An 8,943-nucleotide genomic window follows, 5' to 3' on the forward strand; every position below is an offset into this window, starting at 1 on the left:
TTTTTCATACTGACTTTTCTTTGTCTGACTCTCACGAAGGTATTGTGAAGCAGTCATACAAGTTCATTTTCATTCCTATCTGACAGTGAGGAGAATAGGGCAAAGGACTTAAATGACTTGCCCAGCAATGTGACACTGTTGTGTGTGGACGGCAGAACTCAAGCCAGGACTTCTAACTTCAAACACCCCCTACCATCCTACCTGGGGATCCTCGGGGTCAGTGCTTCCTATGTGCCAGTTACTAGAGTGACGCCTTCAAAAGTTTTGCCATTTCTACATACCACTTGCCCCTGTCACTTTATTTACTTTATTCTCTTTACATAGGTGCATTTTAACTTCCGTGTATTTATTAGATTTTAGTTAAGCTTTTTTATTTTGAGATAACTGCAGTTTCACATGCAGTTGTAAGAAATAATACCTAGAGATCTTTGTATCCCAGCTTTCCCCAATGGTAACAACTCACAAAACTATAGTACTATTAGCACCAGGGCATTGACATTGATACAGTCAAGATACATAAAATTCCATCACCACAAGCTTGTTCTTATTGCCCTTTTGTGGCCACACCCACTTCCCTAGCACTACCAGACCCTCCTTATCCTTGGCAACACTAATTTGCTCTCCATTTCTATAAGTTTGTCATTTAAAGAATGTTACATAAACAAAATCACTCAGTATGTCTAATAACCTTTTGAGATTGGCTTTCTTCATTCATCATCACTCTCTGGAGATTCATCCAGATTGTTGTATGTTAGAAATAAAAGTTAAATAAACTTCTTTTTCATTGCTGAGTAGTATTTGGTGATGGTATTCCATTGTCTTCCTATTCACCATTAAAAGACATCTGGGTTGCTACCAGTTTTTGGCTATTAAAAATAAAGCTATTATACACATCTGTGTCCAAGATTTTGTGTCGATTTGCTTCCTTTTATCTGGGAGAAATGTCCAGGACTGTGATTGGTTGCATGGTAGTTGGATGTTTAGTTTTTTTAAAAAATTGACAAACACTTTTCAAGAGTGGTGGTAGTGTTTTATATTTCCATCAGCAATGTGTGAGTGACCCCATTTCACCAGGTGCTTGCCAGCATTTGTATGGTCATAAATTTTTTTTTTTTTTTGGGCCATTTTGGATAGATGTGTAATGATATACCATGGTGGTTTTAATTTGCATCTCACTAATGGCTAACAATCTTGAACATCTCTTGATGTGTTTATTTGATAAATGTATATCTTCCTCGGTAAAATATCTCATGATTTCTTCCCGTTTTCTTATTTGATTGGATTTTTTACTGTTGAATTTTAAGACTTTCTTATATATTCTATATACTATGATGTTGTCATACATGATGTTTGCAAATATTTTCTTTCAGTCTATGGCTTTTCAAAAATTATCAATAGGCTTTTTGAAGAGCAAAAGTTTTTATATTTAAGAAGTCCAATTGATCAGTTTTTCAATTTATGGGTTGTGCTTTTGGTATCAAGTCTAAGAATCCTTTATCTCATCCCATATCCTGATGATTTCCTTCTATTTTCTTTTAAGTCTTGTAGTTTCATGTTGTATATTTAAGTTCTTTCTTTATTTATTTATTTTTAGAGGGAGTCTTGCTCTGTCACCCAGGCTGGAGTGCAGAGCCGTGATTTAGGTTCACTTCAAACTCCACCTCCTGGGTTCAAGCAATTCTCGCCTCAGCCTCTTGAGTAGCTGGGATTACAGGCACGTGCCACCATGCCCACCTAATTTTTGTATTTTAGTAGAGATGAGGTTTCACCCTGTTGGCCAGGCTGGTCTCGAACTCCTGACCTTAGGTGATCCACCCGCCTTGGCCTCCCAAGGTGCTGGGATTACAGGTGTGAGCCACTGTGCCTGGCCCATGATGTATTTTGAGTTAACTTTTGCAAAGGGTGTAAGACAGGTTGAGGGTTTTTTTTTTTTTTTTTTTGCCTATGAATATCTAATTACTTTAGCATCATCTATTAAAAAGGCTCTTTTCTCCAATGGCTGGCTTTCACATTTCTGTCAAACATTAGATAAGCATATTTTTCTGGATCTGTTTCTTGGTTATTTATCCTATTGTATTGATCTATCTATGTGTCTAGCCTTCCACCAATACCACACAACCTCAGTTACTATAGGTATACAATAAGTCTTGAAATCAGATAGACTGATTCTTCTCACTTGATTGGTCTTTAAATTTTTAAATTTAGTTATTCAAGTTTTTGTGCCTTTTCATTTAAATTTTGGAATACTTTTCCCCTGACCAAAAATATATATATATAAATCTTGCTGAGGTTTTGATAGTATTGCCTTAAACCTGTGTGTCAATCTGGGGAGAACCGACATCTTCAGTCTACTGCATCTTCCAGCCTATGGTATGTCTTTCCATTTGCTTAGATCTTCTTTGATTTCTTTCATCAGTATTTGTAATTTTCAGCATGCAAGTCCTATGCACATTTTGTTAGATTCACATCTAAATATCTTATTTTTGAGCAATTATAAATGGTATTGTATTTGATATATTTGTTTAAAATAAAACTTCATGTTGTTCCATAAATGAAAAACAGATCTCACTTCTCATAAAATAGGGAATAACTACAAAATCTATATAATTTAACTGAAAGAAAACACAGTTTTTTAAAAAATGGTCTGTGTGCTTTGTAAAATCAGCACATGGACCACCAGTCGTGCATGCGCCACACTTCGGAACACAATCAAGCCTCCAGTGGCTCATGACTCACCACACCAATAAGACATTCCTAGAATATAGCTGTGGGTGCCTTACATAAAAACTCTCAGGGCTGGGAAACTCACCACCTCGGCAGCTCATTCTATAGTCACACAGTTTTGACTGTTGAGAACTCCTTTCTTTGGCTGAGCTGAAACCTATAGTCCTGTAATTCCCGCTGGTTCCAAGTTCTGGGGTAGAGGGCCAGATGGTGCTGGTGCCTTCAATGTGCCTCCAACTATGACTTGGACAGTGTGCTCTCCTGTGCCTGCAGGATGCCACTTTCAGGAACTGGGCAGTATTTGTAAGCCCTGGAGTCTTACTAGCTGGCTTTAGATGTCTTGTCTACTGTAAGTGCTCCAACAGCCCTTCAACTGGCTGGGAGGTGACCATGACATGAGCCTTCAGTTGTGCCTCTATCCCACCATGCTGCCCAGATCTGGTAGACCTCAGGCATGTTTATCTTTGCAGCCCAGGTATTCTCTCAGGATATGATGGAGGAAATAAATCAGTTTGCTATTCATTCAACCCACCCTCAAGTGAGCAGGGGACTCTTCCAGAATCTGGGTACAGATTGAGGCATAAAGTGGAGCCCCTGCCCTGCAGGACTCAGAAACACGTGTTGGTGGCAAGCAGGCACTCACAAATCACCAGGGCTAAGGTGAACTCTATGCAAAGAGCTGCAGGCAACCAGAGGGGGAAGCAGCCACGTTTCCCTGCGGTGCAGGGGACATCCAAGAGTGCTTGATCTTTATGAGGACCTAAAAGGTAGACACGTTTATTCCCATTATATAGTTAGAAACTGAGACTTATGCATAGTTTCCCAAGATCACAAAGTCAGTAAATGACTGAAACAGTTTTGGCTTTCAAAGTCCTAGCCCCTTTTTCTTATTAAGCAAATGGAAGTGTTTGTTGAATTAACGAAAAGAGGTAGAAATGAATTCTACACTGTCTGCCAAGAAGTTTCCTCAGAGGCAAGAAAGAGCAATTGTGCTCATGTATCCTTCCATAGGGCTCTGCAGTACTCCTGCCCGGCTTGCCCTGGGAACCCCAGAAGAACACCTGCACCCACAGCCAGGGAGGATTCCCTCCCTCCCTGGGAGGCCTGGAGCCTCTTGGCATTACCAGGCTGGGCTGTTGGTTTTATTCAGTCACACTCACCCAGGGAATGACTTTCATAGACAGTTTTGTCTGAACCTGGCCCTGGGAGGCTGGGGGCTAGTAGGAGGGGTGTAAGAAAGCCTGGGGCAGGGGGAAGAGCAGCCCCAGAGTTCACAGCACGAGATATGCTGCCCAGAGAGGTCAATTAATTTGTGCAGGATACACGTCCATCATACAAGGAGCCAAGATTTGGACCTGAGGTTTTCCTGGGCCCTTCCCATATGCCCCCGGCCTCTGCAGAGATTCAGAGGAACGAATGGGAAGGATCAGCCAATCCGAGTGCAGGGTGATGGCAGAGGAGGGCTCTGCAGTGCCCTGTGAAGCCGCCCTGGGGCCCCAGGGGCAGAGGGTTTGTGTGTGTCTCTGACTTGCCCCATGGTCACTGCCAGGCCGCCTTGCCCACCTTCAGAGCTCTAGACAGAGGCCCCTTTAAACTTCCTCCCCGGCCAGGCCAAGACGCTGCAACAGCTCAGCGCGGCTCCCAGCGAACCCCGAGTGAACCCTCGGGGCTTTATTTTCATTTCTTCTTGGCAGGACGTAACTTCCTGCTTCTAAGAAAAACATCTTTAAACAGAGCCACAAACGGTTCCAGGGTGTCCCGCACATCCCCCGCTCGATGGAACAACAGCGAGATGAGCTGCGTGGAGTGGATTGGAAGCACATGGAGCCTGTTTCCTTTCAAAATCCCCCAGGGACTCGGCCTGTAGGAGCCAGGGTGTTTGATAAATCATGCTGGAAGTTTTATCAGGTCCAGTGTGTGCGAGCGAAAGCCAGAAGGGGAGGGAGGGGTCCCCTAGGGCCCCCCCAATCCAGGCCGACTGGAGGCCTAGACAAGAGGAGGGATCTGAGTCTTGAGCACCTACTGCATGCGCCTGAGGTGCTGGCTCATCCAGGGCCAGCGGGAGAAGTGCCCCAGGACCTGCCCTGAGTCCTGGGGAGACAGACACAGCTGTCATAGACCAGGCGCCACTGGGGAATGTGGCAACCAGAAGGAAGGGCTCACTGGCTAAGGGGGCTTCAGTGTTACCTGTGCACTCTCCTTGTGTGCGCCTCTTCAGACCAAGCAGAGGGGAATTTATGCAAGCCCAGGAGGAGCCTTCTGGGTTCTCTTCCTTTCTTTTCCTGCATCACGAGTGGATCAGGGCCTGGCCTCAGCCCAAAGCTTCAGGGAGCTCATGGGGTAGGGCGGGGAGGGACAGTGAGGAGCCGAGGAAGGAGGCTCCAGGGGTCTCAGGGATCTCGGCAGCATGGAAGTGAGAAGTGAAGCTAACTGAGCTTCTGGGTCGGGTAGGGACTTGGAGAACTTTTCTGTCTAGCCAAAGGATTGTAAGCACACCATTCAGCCCTCTGTGTCTAGCTAAAGGTTTGTAAACACACCAATCAGCACTCTGTAAAAATGGACCAATCAGCACCCTGTAAAATGGACCAATCAGCAGGATGTGGGTGGGGCCAAATAAGGGAATGAAAGCTGGCCACCCCAGCCAACCACGGCAACTCGTTCGGGCCTCTTTCAATGCTGTGGAAGCTTTGTTCTTTCCCTGTTCACAATAAATCTTGCTACTGCTCAGCCTTTGGGTTTGCACTACCTTTATGAGCTGTAATACTCACGGCGCAGGTCTCCAGCTTCATTCCTGAAGCCGGGAGATCACGAACCCACCGGGAGGAACTAACAACTCCGGATGCGCCACTTTTAAGAGCTGTTAACACTTGCGGCTTCAGTCCTCAAGTCAGTGAGACCAAGAACCCACCAGAAGGAAGAAACTCCGGACACATCTGAACATCTGAAGGAACAAACTCTGGACACACCATCTTTAAGAACTGTAACACTCACCATGAGGGTCCACGGCTTCATTTTTGAAGTCAGCGAGAATCCACCGGAAGGAACCAATTCCTGACACAGAAGCATTACCCTGTCTGAAGGAAGCCGGTGCTTCTGCCACTGGAAATCTGAGCCAGCTCCACCATGTTTGACCTGGAAGAAGCCTCACCAGGAAGAACAGCGCAGCTCCATCAAGCTGTGGCGGGGGTGAACAACTGGCCTGTGAACTGTCACGCCTGGATGTTGGTCACATATAGTTACCAGGTTTGTAACTTAGCTTCAGAGTCTTATAAACAAATATTCTTTACAATATAACATGCCCTGCATTATTAATTTCCTTGCAATCTCTAGAAAGCAGTATTGCTCCTAAGAATTTTACAGAGGCTCTTATATGACAGGAAAGGGTGCTGAGAGCAATGAACTTTGGGATCAGAGAGTAATGGTTTCAGTGGCACCTTCTTGGCTGACTCATTTTCAGTCTCAGTTTTCTTACCTGTGAAATAGGAACAAGGACACCAACCTTAAGGATTTGGTGCGAGGGTTAGTTATTTATGGGTCCTTATTTACAATAAGGTGAAGGTGACTTATAGATACATAAAGTAGATTAAAGTGGCAGAAGAATAAAAGAAGGAAGATAAGTAAGAGAACAAAAAATGAATTCAGTAATAACTAAAAACCACGTGCCATAATAATACTTCATTTTCTGAGAGTAAAGAACATTTTTTTTTGAGACGAAGTCTTGCTCTGTTGCCCGGACTAGAGTGCCGGTGGCTTTATCACGGTTCACTGCAACCTCCGCGTCCCAGGTTCAAGCAATTCTCTGCCTCAGCCTTCCGAGTACCTGGGATTGCAGGCACCCGCGACCACGCCTGGCTAATTTGTTTGTATTTTTAGTAGAGGCAGGGTTTCACCATCTTGGCCAGGCTGGTCTTGAACTCCTGACCTCGTGATCCACCCGCTTCCGCCTCCCAAAGTGCTGAATTACAGGTGTAAGCCACCGCACCCGGCCAGAACATTTTTATCTGTAAGGATTCTTACCCGCATAAGAACGGGGCCCTGCACGCTCTGCAGTTCATGGAGGTCATAGGATCAAGCAGACCAGGTCCCCACAAGAATCTCAACTGTTCTTGATACCAGGATGAGGTGGAAAATAAGCCTGGTAGTCTTATTTAATTTTATTTAATTATAAATTGACAAATTGCATTTGTATGTATTTATGGGGTACAAATACATACAATTTATGTTGTATGTATTTTATTATTTATTATTTGTATGTATTTATGGGGTACAAATACATACAATTTATGTTGTATGTAGTGATGTTACGATTTATAAATACTGTTGACCCTTGAACAACGTGGGTTTGAACTGTATGGGTCCACTTATATGCAAATTTCCTTCTGTCCCTGCCACTTTGAGACAGCATAGCCAACACTTCCTCTTCCTTCTCCTCAATCTACACAACATGAGGACGACAAGGGTGAAGACCTTTCTGATGATGATCCACTTCCTTTTAATGAATAGTAAATGTATTTTCTCTTCCGTATGATTTTCTTTATAACATTTTCTTTTCTCTGCTTTAGTCTAAGGATGCAGTACATAATACATAAAATATACAAAATATGTGTTAACTGTTTATGATATCAGTAAGGCTTCAGGTCAAGAGTAGGCTATTAGTAGTTAAGTTTTGGGGGAAGTCAAAAATTATACACAGATTTTCCACTGCCTGGGGATTTGTACCCCAACCCCCATATTGTTCAAGTCTCAACTGTACAAGGTAAAATAATTAAATCAAGATAATTACTGTATCCATCTCAAAAATCATTTTTGTGGTGAGCATAGTAAACATAATAATAATGCATTATACATTTCAAATTCACTAAGAGTAAGTTTCAAATGTTTTCACCTCCTGGTCTTTGTACAGAGATTGTGATGTAAGATTGTGAATGAAGTCCCAGGGCAATTCTATCAGTTTCTTCCATGAGGTAATCTCTCAGCTTGGAAAAACAGCATCAAGCAACTAGTGAAAGTGATTCTCTGTGCACTCCAGGTCCCCGACTGCTTGCTGAGCTGACTTGATATAGATGTTGGTTTCACAATACTGGGAAGCATGAAATAGCTGATGAACTTTAAAGAAATCATCCCTATCACATGTCAACAAATTAAAGGCTGTCCTCTCCAACAGCTACAGGATGGGCAGCTGTTCTCTGTTGCTGATTAAATGCAGACCCATAAACTTTGGCAAGAAGTTGAGTGGAGGAAGTGTTGGTTGCCTCCTGAGGAAACGAAGATGCCTAACAATGACTTAGGCCTGAGTCCTTGCTCAGGGGTGTGTGTGTATGTGTTCCACAATCCTCCGTAGAAAATGATTTTGGATCCACCAGAAAACACAAACTATGACGGATGACCAGAGCTCTAACATTTGCACTCCTTACTAAATGAACACGATCATTTTAGTTTTGGGAATGTTCAGAGCAAGTGAAATCAGTTAAGCATCCCTATCAAAAAGACTCTCCAGAAAGCACCTCACATTTGAACTTGAGAAAGCAAATTTTTAGTGAAATGATTTATTTAAACAAATCTTTGTTTATAAACCTCTTGGGATGAGGATTGTCTACAAAACCATAACTTGAATTTGAGACTAGTTGGTCTTACTTTGAAATAAGGCAGAGCTACAACGCTTAGCTGTTTGAGTCACAGCTAGAGATGGCACACTTCATCCTCCACCTAGAAGATGCATGTGTTCATATTACCTACATTCTCCATACCAGGCAATGATGTAGCCACCTTAGCTGTGAATGGTATAAGATAATTAACAAATAAGTGTTAGAGAAGTGGTAATTGTAAGTTCTAGAATATATTACTTGAGTGCATTAATATTTTTGCTTTTCTTAATTTGTGGGAATTGCTCCATTCCAAATGAATGAATTATTTTTTTAACAGTAATACCCTTAGTAGTAAAAATCCAAACAATGCTGTAACTATAGAATAAAACCCTCCCTCTCCCTCCCACCCTTCTTGCCAAGGGTAATAACTTTCCAAAGTTGCTGCTTTTACTTTTTCTGGCCCTGGTTTTCATAGCTCTAAATAATATGTTCAGGGCCCTACTTCTTGATCTGCCAACTCTCAACAGTGTCTCTTGGCTCCTCTCCATTAAAAAAAAATTAAATTACATACATCAAATTTTACTCAGCCCAAACTTTATTTATATATGTGTGATTATTTTGGTTCTCTTTTAGT

The sequence above is a fragment of the Theropithecus gelada genome, chromosome 9 (genome assembly GCF_003255815.1).
Source record: "Theropithecus gelada isolate Dixy chromosome 9, Tgel_1.0, whole genome shotgun sequence".
NCBI classification, from domain to species: Eukaryota; Metazoa; Chordata; class Mammalia; order Primates; family Cercopithecidae; genus Theropithecus; species Theropithecus gelada.